A 15,399-nucleotide genomic window follows, 5' to 3' on the forward strand; every position below is an offset into this window, starting at 1 on the left:
TGAGTGCCGATCTCTTCTCTGACAATTGCCAGTTATCGGCAGTACTTTCCTCACGCTGTGACAGCTAGCTGTGACAGCGAGAGAAAAGTGCAGCTGATAACCAGCAACTGTATTTACCCGGTGATCTGCTGTGTCATTGGACAAAGCTGATCACGTGGTAAAAGGCCGCTGTGATTGGCCACTTACCACATCACGTGATCAGCTGTGTCCGTTGGACACAGTGATCACCAGCGGCGCCGGGTGCGTGCCGCTGGGGGCACACAGGGTGCATGTTCTGGGAGGACGTCCATGGACACCCTCCCAGAACAAGACAACCGCGCTGTAGCCGTCTTTCATCTACAGCGCAGTTGGGAAGAGGTTAAATACAATCAGTGTAAGTACTTGAATTTAGCCCAGCTATGGGCAAACTACGGCCCGCGGGCCGTATACGGCCCGGCGGACCTTTTAATCCGGCCCGCGGAGCTAGGCTCCCGCTAGGCTCCTCTCACAGTCCGCCCTGAAGACCGGTGTAGCCTGAAAATCTGTCTCCTATGAGGATCTGTCCCCCTCGACGTATCTGCGCATGTGCCGGAGATCGCCGATCGGCTGCTAATGCCTGAAACTGGCACATGCGCAGATACGTCGAGGGGACAGAACCTCATAGGAGACAGATTTTCGTGCTACACCGGAGCGGCGCGGCAACACGGCGAGAGGAACGCGCGGAGCAAAGGTAAGTGAATTGACACAGGGGACTTAATATGGGGGATGAATTAATATGGGGGATGAATTAATATGGGGAATGAATTACTATAGGGGGGATGAATTACTATATGGGGGATGAATTACTATATGGGGAATGAATTACTATATGGGGGGATGAATTACTATATGGGGGGATGAATTACTATGGGGGATGAATTACTATATGGGGAATGAATTACTATATGGGGGATGAATTACTATATGGGGGATGAATTACTATAGGGGGGATGAATTACTATAGGGGGGATGAATTACTATGGGGGATGAATTACTATGGGGGATGAATTACTATATGGGGGATGAATTACTATAGGGGGGATGAATTACTATGGGGGATGAATTACTATAGGGGGGATGAATTACTATGGGGGATGAATTACTATATGAGGGATGAATTACTATAGGGGGGATGAATTACTATGGGGGATGAATTACTATATGGGGGATGAATTACTATATGGGGATGAATTACTATGGGGCATGAATTACTATATGGGGGATGAATTACTATGGGGGATGAATTACTATATGGGGGATTAATTACTATGGGGGATGAATTACTATATGGGGGATGAATTACTATGGGGGATGAATTAATATATGGGGGATGAATTACTATATGGGGGATTAATTACTATGCTTACTATGGGGGAATATTACTATACTTACTATGGATGACACATACACATCATTCATCTGCTCTTGGTCCGGCCCCCAGGTCCAATATATGAACCCATTGCGGCCCTCAAGTCAAAACGTTTGCCCACCCCTGATTTAGCCTGTTATGCATTCATGCGGTATGCGGTATGTACAAGAGGGCTGGAGTGTAAGAGGAAGAAGCTGACAATGAGTTAATGTGCTGACAAGAAGCATGCTAATAGGAGTGATATAGACACTGTGCTGCTTCTTCTTTCACTGTCCAGTCACAGGCTGAGGTGGGTGTGTTGAAGTGTATTGAATGATGCAGGGGAAATCTCTGGGTTAAAGATGAATATTGCAGCAAAAACTTTTTTGTATCTTATTTTTTAATAGACTATTATTTTTATCTTGCTATTAGTTCTGCTTTAAAAGGGCCATTCTTTTATCTTGTTTTCATACATACTGACTATAAAAGCATGTTACTCAGCTGGTTTGTAGATCTTGAAACATAAAGGTACTAGCCATCTGTCAACTGCCAAATGTGTCATTATCACCTTGCCAACGTCATCCTGTTTACCTTACAATGACTTACATAAGTTGCAGTTCAGGTTTAATACAGTGGGGCATTTAAATTACTACTCACTATCCTAAAACCTGACCTGTTTTGCAAACAGGATTAAGTGATGGTGGTTCTACACGCCCAGAGATGGAAAATCTGCAGCACATGGAGCAATGCCAGTAATTTGTGGATAAAAATATCTACACTAGTAGTTTACTGATCACTTGGAATCCCTAGTCTAAAACACACTTTTTCAGCATATGTAACTATACTTGTTCCATCTGCATTAAGTGACTGATGGTGGTTTTGACAAAATTTTTCGATATGCTTATAGATCTGCTGTTTTGCTCTTCTCTAGTACAATAAAATGTTCCTTCCTTTTTTAGTCCCCTCTAAAACAAAAGTGTAGGGTGAACAAAACATTTTTACTGAGAGCAAAATCATTCTACTGCCAAAGACTCCATCATAGAAGAGTGGCAGCTGCAACTTCTAGTTTCATCAACAGTGGTATGGCTTAAAGTGGACCATTTATTACCTATACAAATCTGCATAAATACATTTCTGCCATGTTTATTATTTTATTATTATTTTATTTCAGGTACTTATATAGCGCCATCAATTTATGCAGCACTTTACATATATATATATTGTACATTCACATCAGTCCCTAACCCTCAAGGGGCATACAATCTAAGGTCCCTAACTCACATTCATACATACTGTACACATACTAGGGCCAATTTGGAAAGGATCCACTTAACCTACCAGCATGTCTTTGGAAAGTGGGAGGAAACCGGAGTGCCCGGAGGAAACCCACGCAGGCACAGGGAGAACATGCAAACTCCAGCCAGGTGGTGCCGTGGCTGGGATTCGAACCAACGACCCTAGTGCTGCCAGGGGGAAGTGCTAACCATTTAGTCACTGTGCTGCCCATGTCACAATATAGAGCAACAGTACACATTTTCAAAAACGGTCTACTTTTATTATCAATTAAAACCCATCCTAGAGCTCTAGTCCAGTGACTCTGCCTAGGCTGCAATGATGTCACCAGTCTGCTGCAAGCAGGAGAAAACATTTCTTCAGTCTCCTTGCTACCAGTGATCACACAAAATGTACATTGAAACTTAGTAGCAAGTCACAAGGTGAGAGTCTGCAGGAGTTTGAACTGTGCAAGAGATTTGTAAACACAGCCAGAACTGCATAGGCACTAAGGTTTACATAACTCTGTCAACCCTGAGCCAGCATCTCGTTCTAGGACAGCCTTCCTGAATCAGGGTTCCTTTGAACCATAGGGTTCCTTTACAGGTTACTAAGGATTCCTTGAGTAACCTCTCGCAAAACCACTAATAAATAAATAGTAAAGGACATTTTTAATCCAACATTCCACCAATATGAGCACCTTTGTCCTTCAAACATAAATTTAAGTGGTTCTACTCTGCTGACCACCAGTATAAGGGAGGCCCTTCTCTACTGACCTTCAAATAGGAGACAATTTTCTACTGACAGCCAATATAAAGAAAGGTCTTCATCACTAATCAATAATGTAAAGAATGATCTTCAACTGTACACCAATGTGAGGGGTTCCTTGCCCGACTGACCATAAATGTAAAAGGCCCTTCTCTGCTAACCACCAATGTAAGTGAGGCCTTTCTCCAGTGGCCTCCAAATAGGGGAAAAATTTCTACTGACAGCCAATGTAAGGGACGTTCTTCTTCATTTATTAATAATGTAAAGGCCAATCTTCAACAGTCCACCAATGTGTGTGTGTGTGGGAGGGGGGGGGGCGGTTCCTACTGACCATAACTGTAAGAGACCCTTCTCTGCTAACCACCAATGTAAAGGAGCCCTTTCTCCACTGACCATCAATATAGGGGACACTTTTCTACTGACCAGCAATTTAAGGGAGGGCCATCTTCACTAATCAATAGTGTAAAAGCCATTCTTTAACAGTCAATGTGAAGGCCCCTTGCTCGACTGACCATAAGTGTAAAAGTCCCTTATCTGCTAGCCAACAATGCAAGGGGGGCCTTTCTCACTGCCCACCAATGTAGGGTGCATTTCTCCATTACCCACCAGTATTGTCTACTTTTCTTTTACTGGACAATATTTGTATTTTAATTTCATGGTTATATAAACATAGCTTTAATGATTACTACAACTTAACCACTTGCTCTCTTGAGGATTTACCCCCCCCCCCCCCTTCCTGACCAGGCCATTATTTGCGATTTGGCACGTCAGAAGCATTGCCAAGAGAAAGATGAGAGACATGAGACTGAAAAATGCAGAAGAGCTGAAGGTCGCTATTGAAGCATCCTGGTCTTCCATAACACCTCAGCAGTGCTACAGGCTGATAGCTTCCATGCCACGCCGCATTGAGGCAGTAATTGCTACAAAAGGGGCCCAAACCAAGTACTGAGTACATATGCATGCTTATACTTTTCAGGGGTCCGATATTGTTCTATATACAATCCTGGTTTTCTGCACAACTGTCAGGTCAGCAGTCTTTCCCATGATTGTGATTCCTACTGAACCAGACTGAGAGACCATTTAAAGGCTCAGGAACCCTTTGCAGGTGCTATGGCTTAATTAGCTGATTAGAGTGGGGCACTTTGAGCTGAGAATATTGCACCTTTTCACAATATTCTAATTTCCTGAGACTGTAGATTTGGGGTTTTCATGAGCTGTAAGCCATAATCATCACAATTATGACAAATCACGGTTTAACTAGTTTGCTTTGCATGTAATGAGTCTATCTCATATATTAGTTTCACCTTTTAACCTCCTTAGCGGTAATCCCGAGTGTAGCTCGGGGTAAAATTTCTATACCAAGAGCGGTAACCCTGAGCTACACTCGGGCTTACCATGCGGTGCTGCTCTGGGGGTCCCTGCAGCACTTACCTTGTCCTTCGCTCCCGCGATGTGTCCCATGCAGCGTCCCCGGCCATCTTCTCCGGCCGATGCCGGCATCCGGCTTCCGTGTTCCGGTCCCTGTGACATCGGGACGTACGGGCGCTGGGACCGGCGGGAAATTTGAAATTTTTTAAAAATGTCATTTTTGCTGTCATTGCTGTTTCACTGCATTTCACATACATTTTGTCCCTAGTGCTTTGTCCTGTGCCCTGCCTGCATTTTGAATGTTCTTTCTGCCTGGAAACTGAGAAAAGTCCATGGCGTCCAAAAAGCGTCCCTTTACGTCAAAAGCGGTTTTAGAGCAGCGATAGTAAATCAGAACCACTTGCAGAATTGAGTGATAATGATTTGTGGGGAAATTCGTCATCAAACACTGAAAACGATTTTGCGACTTTGCTCAGCGATGTGCGAATTTGCCTCTGTATTTCAAATTTCAGTGTTTTTGGTTTGATTATATTATTGAATTAAATTTATTATTATATTATTATTTTTTATGATTATTTATTAAATTATAATTTATGATTTCGTGTTTCAAACTTTATCATACCTGGGATGTTTAATAGACTCTTGTTCGGACAGATTTCAGTGAGTTATTCCTAAAAATTACAGCCTACAATAAAAAACTACATATTTCCATGCAAAAAAATGGTACCGCTTTCAGCACAAAAAATCGGAAAGAATCATACCGCCGAGGAGGTTAAGTTGCATTACTGAAATAAATGAACTTTTGCACGATATTCTAATTTTTCGAGTTTCACCTCTATATACTGGAACTTTTTTTTGAACTAGTAATGGTGGCGATCAGCGACTTATAGCGGGACTGTGGCGGGCATTCTGAATTCTGACACTGGGGGGAACTGACTTGGTATCACTGATATCCCCAGTGACACCAATACAGTGATCTGTGCTAATAAAAAGCACTGACACTCTACTAATGGCACTGGGCAGAAAGGGGTAAACATCTGGGGCGATCAAAGGGTTAACTGTGTGCTGTTTCACATTATGTGCTGTGTGTGTGCTTCACTTTAAGCACACTGTTTTATATGGCTCTGCTATTCAGAGCCATACAAAGTAGTGTGCAGGAGTTAAGAGAAGAGAACTGTATTTTTTACATACAGTTCTCTCCCCCCCGTTGGTAATACTCAGAGATCACCGGGTGTCGGCGTGTAATCACCGGCCAGGACCCGGTGATTGACAGCCAAGGCCACGAATGGCGGTGCGAGTAGAGCGTGCAGCACGTGCACACCTCCTACCTGGATCTGTAAAGTCACGTATATATACGTGATTTTGCACACCCGTGCCACCCTGTAGCAGTGTGTCTGCTATAGGGCAGACGAGAAGCGGTTAATAATGATGCTCATGTACTGTGAGCTATGGATATAACATTTTCAGTAGGGGTTTCTCTGAGACCTGAAAATTCATTCAAAGGTTCCTTTGAGATAAAATGCTTGAGAAAGTCTGGTCTAGGAAAAAGATGCTGACCCCGGATGATGCCTGTACAAAGATGGCTCTATACAATTGAAGGGAAAAGCAGCTGAAGGCATTATCTGTAGGATTATTGTGATCTCTGACAGGTATATCAATTCCTGTAATTGTTACACATGCACAGTACTTTGCAAGCAAGCACTTATCTTGAAAATGTATATCTCGTGCTGGGGCCACTTTAATCCTTTTATTGTCACTGCCGCATTCCCTACGACAGTGACAGCAGAAGTTTTACACATATTCCCAGCAGATGCAGCCATTGGGAATGTGTGTACCCTCCACAAGCCAACTGTCAGCTTCTTAATTGCATCGATTTGGCGACTGTACAGTAGCACGATCATTTTTTGTCCCCCAGAGTGTGCTCCTCCACTGGCACAACACCCCCTCACCCTCATGGCAGGTTTTACTGGGTAGTGTGGAGGGACACCAGCAAATATCTGGGTCCATTATTTAGGGTTATCACTAAATTGATGACCTTTAGGGGCTTGTAAAGCATTGTCTATCAAAAATATAGGGTACAGAAGTTCATTGTCATTTTGCGGGCTCACATAAATTTAAAGCTTGACATGTTGGGTATCTATTTAATTGACACAAGCTCATCTTTTATATTTTTCCCCCAAAATTAGTAATATATTACATTAATACACACGTATTTCTTACTGAAATTTTGCACATGATAAACCATTGCGTGAATATCACGTGACATAAAAAATTGAAACTAACACCATTTCATTCTTGTCTGCTTTCAGAAATTATATAATCTTTGGCGGTTTAAACTAATCATCAGCCCTAAAATGATTTTTATATGTGTGCAAAAATGCAAAAAAGGCTCTGGCAACAAAAGGGTTAAGGGACTTAATTATAAAACATTTGTAGGACAAATGTCACACAGATATGTGCATACTGGATGAATTCTCCCAGTATTTTCTGTGTAGACTAATTCCTATGATTATCAGCTCCATTAAGTGACCAAAATGCTGTATATTTTCTCACTGATATATTTTAGAAAACTATACTGTATTTGGCCACTAGATCGAGCTCACAATCATAGGAATTAATCTATTACAAAATATACAGGCAAAATTTGTCCAGCCTGGACGAATGCTTGTAACATTCATCCAACTAATGTTTTATAAATATGTCCCTAAGTCTAGCAGTAGAGTTTGACCATTCAGAGATGGTTGCACTCTGATATCTTGCTGAAAATACAAACAGAGCTTTGGCAAACAATTTGCTATTATTAACAAGGGGTCTAGGAGATAAAGGAAAAAAACACCTTAAAATGTCGTAAAATTTGGATTTTCTAAGCAAGAAAATAACGTATTACTAAAAATATGCTCTTTATAAATTGACCAGAAAGATAACAAAACTATTCCTGTAAGAGGTTATTTGGTCCTATAAAAGTATGAATCACCGTGACCACAATGACAGCATGCTTATCACAGCCGTCTGTAGAACATACTGTGAAACATGCCTGTTATTCATAGCCCTGGAGACACAGGTTGTTAGGGTTGATTGACTACAGGCAAACAGGCTATTCACTTTGCAAGGGAATTTTACCCAGAGCTTAGTGAATGCGGTGAAACTCTTCAAAGGATACCCAATCACATGCAAGGAAAATAGCAAAAACAGTAATCTGACTTGCAAATGACTGGATAATGAAAGTCAGCAGTGCTTTACCACTTTCACTAAGCTAAGGTAAATGTCCAAATCTATTTGCCCTTAGTAAATCAACCCCTTTGTGCTATACCTTTGATTATTAGTATGTGCTATAGAAACAAAATTTACATGTAAATAATATTTATGTGATGGTATCATAGCAGAGAATAACATCTGCGGCTAATACTGAGAAGTGCCTTACCTATGAATCAGATTAACCGCTAGCCTACAGGGCACTTATACCCCCTTCCTGCCCAGGCCAATTTCCAGCATTCAGCGCTGTCACACTTTGAATAAAAATTGCGCGGTCATACAACACTGTACCCATATGAAATTTTTATCATTTTCTTGTGACAGATAGAGCTTTGATTTGGGGGTATTTAATCACCTCTGGGTTTTTTTATTTTTTCTTAAACCAAAAACCACTGAAAATTTTGAAAAAAAACGTTTTTTTCTTAGTTTTTGTTATAAAATTTTGTAAATAAGTGATATTTCTCCTTCACTGATGTGCGCTAATGAGGCTGCAGTGATGGGCACTGATAGGCTGCACTGATGGACACTGATAGGCTGCACTGATGGGCACTGATGAGGAGGCACTGGTAGGTGGCACTGATGGGCATTGACAGGCATCACTGATGGGCACTGGAAGGCAGCACTGATACATGGCACTGATAGGTGGCACTGATAGGCAGCACTGACAGGCACCTATAGGCGGCACTGATGAGCACTGATAGGCAGCACTGATAGGTGGCACTGATGGGTGACACTGAAAGGCAGCTCAGATGGGCACTGATATGTGGCATTGATGTGCACTGGTAGGCACTGATATGTGGCACTGATGGGCACTGGCACAAGGCACTGATGGACACTGACAGGTGGCACTGCTGGGGCTACACTGATCATCAGGGCACACTGATCATCAGTGCCCTGATGATCAGTGTACATGTCAACTCCGTGGAAAGCTGATTAGCGGCTCTCCTCTCCTCTCGAGCTGTCAGCGTGACAGCTCGAGAGGAGAGAAATGCCGATAACCGGCATTTCCCTGTTTACATGTGATCAGCTGTGATTGGACACAGCTGATCACATGACTGAACCGACATCTTTGGCTCTTTCCGTCATCGGTGATCCCACAGCGCACCGCCAATTGCCGTGCGCTCCCTGAGCCGCGCATGCATGGTGAGAATGGGAGGACGTCATATGACGTCCTCCCAGAACGAGAGAACCACCTTGCACCCATCATTGGACTATATGGCAGGCGGGAGGTGGTTAATAAACATTACCTTAAATTAGGTAAAGTAGCTATGATGCATGTTACAAAATATAAGAATACAGTATCTCTTTTTAGAGATACTGTATTTCTGTTAAATACCTTACAGCAGAAATATGAAAAGACTACAGTTTTACACTTTTTTTTAAAGTGGGTCCCATTTTTTTCCTTTTGGCTAGAGTAAGGAAGTGTTGAAACCTCTGCCATGCTTTTACTGCTGTGTATGTCTCTGATGGGAAGGTTTCCCTACTCTTTCAACCCCAATAACTGTAAAGGAGGTTAGGGAAATTTTCTTCAATAGAGATCCATACAGCAAGCCTCACCCAATACAAAGGGCTTTGCTTGCCCTTGGAGGGATTTTGTTTGCTCTGTCTTGTTGACCATGTAAAAAGTGAGAGAACATTACAAATCTATTAAAAACAAAAAGTGAGAGAAAATGCCTGCAAATGAGATACAGCAGTAAAAACTTCACAAGGGTTCTAACTCTCCCTTATATTACATTTTAAATTCATTACCAGCTCTATCACCCACCAGCAAAAATGTAAAAACATGAAAATTAGATGTACATACAGTTGTGCTCAAAAGTTTGCATACCCTGGCAGAAATTGTGAAATTTTGCTATTGATATTGAAAATATGACTGATCATGCCAAAAAAGGCTCTTTTATTGAAGGATGATGATCATATGAAGCCATTTATTATCAAATAGTTGTTTGGCTCCTTTTTAAGTCATAATGATAACAGAAATCACTCAAATGGCCATGATCAAAAGTTTACATACCCTGGAATGTTTGGCCTTGGTACAGACACACAAGGTGACACACGGGTTAAAATGCCAATTAGAGGTTATTGTCCCACATCTGTGGCTTTTTAAATTGCAATTAGTATCAGTGTATAAATAGTCAATGAGTTTGTTAGCTCTTACAATGAAGCACTGACTACGCTAGATACTGAGCTATGGGGATCAGAAAAGAACTGTCAAAAGTCCTGCGTAACAAGGTAATAGAACTTTATAAAGATGGAAAAGGACATAAAAAGATGTCACAAGCCTTGAATATGCCAATCAGTACTGTTAAATCACCTATTAAGACGTGGAAAGTTCAGGGATCTCTTGATACCAAGCCAAGTACAGGTAGACCAAGAAAGATTGCAACCATAACTGACAGAAGAATTGTTCAGGATACAAAGGGAAACCCATAGGTAACCACAAGAAAAATACAGGCTGCTCTGGAAAAAGACAGTGTGGTTGTTTTGAAGGAGCACAATATGATGACACTTGAACAAAAATGAGCTGCATGGTCGAGGTGCCAGTAAGAAGCCTTTACTGCATCAATGACACAAAAAATCCCAGTTACAATATGCCTGACAACACCTTGACATGCCTAACCAGGCCTTTTTGTGTCATTGATGCAGTAAAGGCATTTTTATCATGGCCATTTGGGTGATTTCTGTTATCATTATGACTTAAAAAGGAGCCAAACAACTATTTGATAATAACTGGCTTCATATGATCATCATCCTTCAATAAAAGACCATTTTTGGCATGATCAGTCATATTTTCAATATCAATGCCAAAATTTCACAATTTCTGCCAGGATATGCAAACTTTTGAGCACAACTGTGTATTATGCAAATGTTATCATTCACTGCTATGGAATGCATTGTTCTGTATGTAGAACAGCTTGTTAAGTACAGTGTCCATTGGAAACTATGTACCTAATAAACTATCGGCTGCGTGCCAATAAAAGTGCAGGTTGTAAAATGCATCCTGAAGCTCTAAATAAACAACAAATCGTAATGCATGTTTCTATTAAATGCAATATGTGCATCAGAAATGAAGATATTCCTGTTTGCAACAGGTCACAATAATGTTGCAATTTGTGCGCAATATAATTGAAAAGACTGCATATATGTAATGTGCATGGAATGTAGTGCTCCAAGCAGTAGGTGGCACATGACTCCTATTTATATAAGGCAATGAAGCATACTATTAGGCCCCTTGCACACGGGGCGGAATACCGAGTGCTCAGCAGCCGATCTATCTGCTAATCCCCCGCTGATCAGAGACGGTGGATGACAGATCCATATCTGCTGATTTTATGCAGAGTGGACACGGACCGAGGCCACTCTACTCTATGGCGGCCGGGTGTAAATGGACTGGAGGGGAATGGATTCCCTTCTATTTTTTTTTTTTTTACAGGACCAAATCTACTTGGAGGTAGGCAGGTGTAAATGCACACAAGTGCGTTTACATCCGCCGATCCATAGGGATACATGGACCATCCAATCAGGTCAGCCTGAAAAACTGACAGGCAGACCTGATCGGATTCCCTTGTGAAAAGGGCCTTACCACTCAATTCAATCCAAAAGGAGATTGTGACATAAGCTACCTGCCTCTCCACCTCAGCCAATCAGAGGAAGGCTTGTATAGGTGTACCTCGGTTTACAAACGCCTCGGTTAATGTAATTTTCGGTTTACGAATGAAATCCATTGACAACAATGCCTGTCTGTCTATTCCGGTGGTTTGACAGCTCTTAAATAGGTAAGGGGCGTGGCCACCCGGGAACATCACGCATGTGACCCCACTATATGTGACATCAATGATGTCACGTGGGGTCACTCGGGTAATGTTCCCGGGTGGCCCCGCCCCTTACCTATTTAAACACTGTCAAACCACCGGAGCAGACAGACAGCGAAAGCCATTGTCGGAAGCAGAACCTTTTTTTTTTATTCTTTTTTTCGGGTCGGCGGCAGGCATCATGACTGACATTGGATCGACTGCATGGGACATTCTTTTAGTTTTTTCTTTTTAATAAAGGACTTGTCAAAGACCGTGTCCTGTCTTTTTTCACATTACACTTTTTGTTTTTTGTGAATGAGTATCGGGACCATGTACCCCATACTCATTCACATAGGGGGGCTGGGATCTGGGGTCCCCCTTGTTAAAGGGGGCTTCCAGATTCCAATAAGCCCCCTGCCCGCAGACCCCCACAACCACCAGCCAGGGTTGTGGCGAAGAGGCCCTTGTCCCCATCAACATGGATTTTGGGGGGGGGACCCCCACGCCATTTTTTTTTTAATTTAGACGTGAGAGTTCCCCTCAAAATCCATACAAGACCCGAAGGGCTTGGTATCGATGGGAGGGGGAACCCAACTCCATTTATTTATTTTTTTAATTGCCGGCAACTCTTTTACATTCAGCTGTCAGTGGGGAACCCCGCTGACAGCTGAAACATTAACACATGGTTGTCACTACTAAAATACAGCATGACTTGATAAAATAACTCATGCGGTATTTTAGTTGCATTTACTTTTTTTGGACTTCTGCAATGGATTAATTGGTTTGAAATGCATTCCTATGGGAAACGGCGTTTCAATTTAGGAATTTTTTGCTATACAAAAAGTCCTGCAGAACTAATTAAATTCATAAACCGAGGTACACCTGTATTCCTTTATAAAAATACAAAGCTTCCTGTGAAAGGCTGACAACTTCTCACTCCAAGTTGATTTTGCTCCGGTAGCAAATGGAATGTCTCTGTATCCCAGCTGGAAGACAGCACCGTATACTGTACATACCTGATGTTACAAATGGTTTATACAATACTAACAGTGGCCACAGCAAATAATAAAGGAAATAGTTTGGTCAAACTATTTAAAGTAAAAGGACTTTAACAATGTATAACAATGTATTTGTACTCGTTTTGGATTGAATTGAGTCGTCATAGTATGGTAATAGTATTTTGCATACATCTTTATTTGCTATACCACAGACACCTGGCTCCTCTTGTGAACCCTGCATAGTTCAGAAACTGCTGGCTTTTCATGAATTCCTCAGATAATTTCAATATTGACTTTTCTGCCCTTAGCTAACAAAGTTCCTGTGAAAAAAAAACACATTTACCTAACATTCGGCACTTTAATTGCTGAGTGATAATTATCTCACGGACACCTGGGAGCACATATGCGACTTCCCCTATGTATAAACTATGGACACTACAACCATAAATCATTTTGGTACAATCTGTGAATTTTTCTGCACCAAATATTGCACATATTGTTTCTGTCCCAATACTTCACACTGAATATCTAGTCTCATGTATTTTCCATTCATTGGCCTGCATTGTGAATGAATGGAAACAGTGAAAATTAGCCTGTGGTATTTAAAATGTGGCACACGGGTTATTTACTAAAACTGGAGAGAAAGAAAGAAAGAGAGTAAGAAAGTAAGAGAGGGAAAGAGAGAGAGAGAAAGAGAGAGATAAAGAAAGAAAGAGAAAGAAAGAAAAAAGAAAAGATTGTGATGAGAGAAGTATGAAAATAGAGTAAGAAAGTAAGAATGAGGGGAAAGAAAGAAAGAGAGAGAGGAAGGAAGGAAGGAATAGAAAAGGAAGGGGAGAGAGAGAGAGAGAGAGAGAGAGAGAGGGGGGAAAGTGATGAAAAAGAAAGAAAGAAAGAAAGAAAGAAAGAAAGAAGAAAAGATTGTGATGAGAGAAAATAGAGTAAGAAAGTGGGAAAGAAAGTAAGAGAGGAAGGAAGGAAGGAAGGAAGGAAGGAAGGGAGGAATAGAAAAGGAAGGGGAGAAAGAAAGAGAGAGAGAGAGATGAGGGAAGTAAGAAAGAAAGAAAGAAAGAAAGAGAAAGAAAGAAAGAAAGAAAGAAAGAAAAAAGAAAAGATTGTGATGAGAGAAGTATGAAAATAGAGTAAGAAAGAGGGAAAGAAAGTAAGAGAGAGAGGAAGGACGGAAGGAAGGAATAGAAAAGGAAGGGGAGAAAGAAAGAGAGAGAGAGAGATGAGGGAAGTATGAAAATAGAGAAAGAAAGAAAGAAAGAAAGAAAGAAAGAAAGAAAGAAAGAAAGAAAGAAAGAAAGAAAGAAAGAAAGAAAGAAAGAAAGAAAGAAAAAAAAGAAAAGATTGTGATGAGAGAAGTATGAAAATAGAGTAAGAAAGTGGGAAAGAAAGAAAGTAAGAGAGAGAAAGGAAGGAAGGAATAGAAAAGGAAGGGGGGAGAGAGAGAAAAAAAAGAGAAAGAAAGAAAAAGGAGAGAGAGAAAGAAAAAAAAAAGAAAAGAGGTGTGCTGAGATCCGTATGACAATAAAGTAATAAAGAAGGAGTGAGCTCTGAGATCCGTATGTAGACGATGAGTGCAGAGGAGGAGTGCTCCTCCTGTATACAATGCAGTAGATATAGAATAGGTGCGACGTGTGTAGACAGAACCCCGGCCCGTCCATCCCCCTCCCACCCCCGAGCCCATAGTACAGGCGTAGTAATACCTCCTGGATGTGGCGGGACGTCAGTGTCAGCGGGTGGCACCGAGCAGAGCGGCCATCCCTGCAGAGTGTCGGTGCTCAGCACTGTTCCGGTACTCTGTTCATGTCTGGTGTCAGTGGTGGAAATAGTTCTCTTCCTGCGAGGGAGGAGAGGCTGGAGATTTCGACATCCCGTCCTCTGCGTGTTTGTACAGATTTATTTCCCGGCATTTCCAGAGCCTGGGGAGCTCCCCCCACGGAGGAATTAACCGTCTCCATCCCGGCACACTGCTGACAATAGACTGGAGGAACCACTGCTATAGACCGTCCTGTCCCAGGCAGGGTTCCTCCAGAAGTCTATAGGGGTTCCTTCAGCAACGAGCACCTTCTGCCCCTCACATGAATGACCAGTGACACCAATGATCTGTTTATCTTCCCAATGAGCACAAATATAAGGAGCATTCTTCCCACTGACCATCACACCAACATTTCTGCCTTTTGAATGCATGTTTTTGCTGCATTCTGGTGCATTTTTCCCTTTTTCTTCATCTTAATTCCGCGCGTGTATTTATAATGCGTTCCCGTGAGTTCCAGTGCGCTTTTGATGCATTTTGGGACTGTAGAAAGCAGATACAATTTTAACTATAAATAAAAACACTAACACCGACCTTTGGAGTAAAATTTAGCCACGGCCTTTTATTATCAGTTTCAATAAAATATTACCACTTCCCAATCACCCTATAGTTAAAATACTGCTGCAGGGCAGCACAGGGGCACAAATTTAGGTACATATACATGATTTTGCACTTCCAGTTAGGGAGCACGCGCAAGGCGCACCGCCATTCGCAGCCTCAGCTGACAATCATTGGGTCTCGGCCGGTAGTTACTTGCCG

At 41.8% G+C, this 15,399-nt stretch overlaps 1 protein-coding gene across 1 annotated transcript in view; it reads right to left on the reverse strand.

Moving 5' to 3' along the window:
* LOC149459362 (interleukin-1 receptor type 1-like) overlaps positions 1-14,710 on the reverse strand; it is a 67,882-nt gene extending 53,172 nt beyond the window's left edge. The window contains exon 1 of the mRNA XM_089681251.1: positions 14,531-14,710. The gene's annotated coding sequence lies outside the window, so the exon portion shown is untranslated. The remainder of the gene's footprint in view (positions 1-14,530) is intronic.
* Between the last annotated feature and the right edge of the window lie 689 nt (positions 14,711-15,399).

This window comes from Staurois parvus, unplaced genomic scaffold (assembly GCF_062004578.1).
Source record: "Staurois parvus isolate SC_StPar_1 unplaced genomic scaffold, SC_StPar_1.0 ptg000262l, whole genome shotgun sequence".
NCBI classification, from domain to species: Eukaryota; Metazoa; Chordata; class Amphibia; order Anura; family Ranidae; genus Staurois; species Staurois parvus.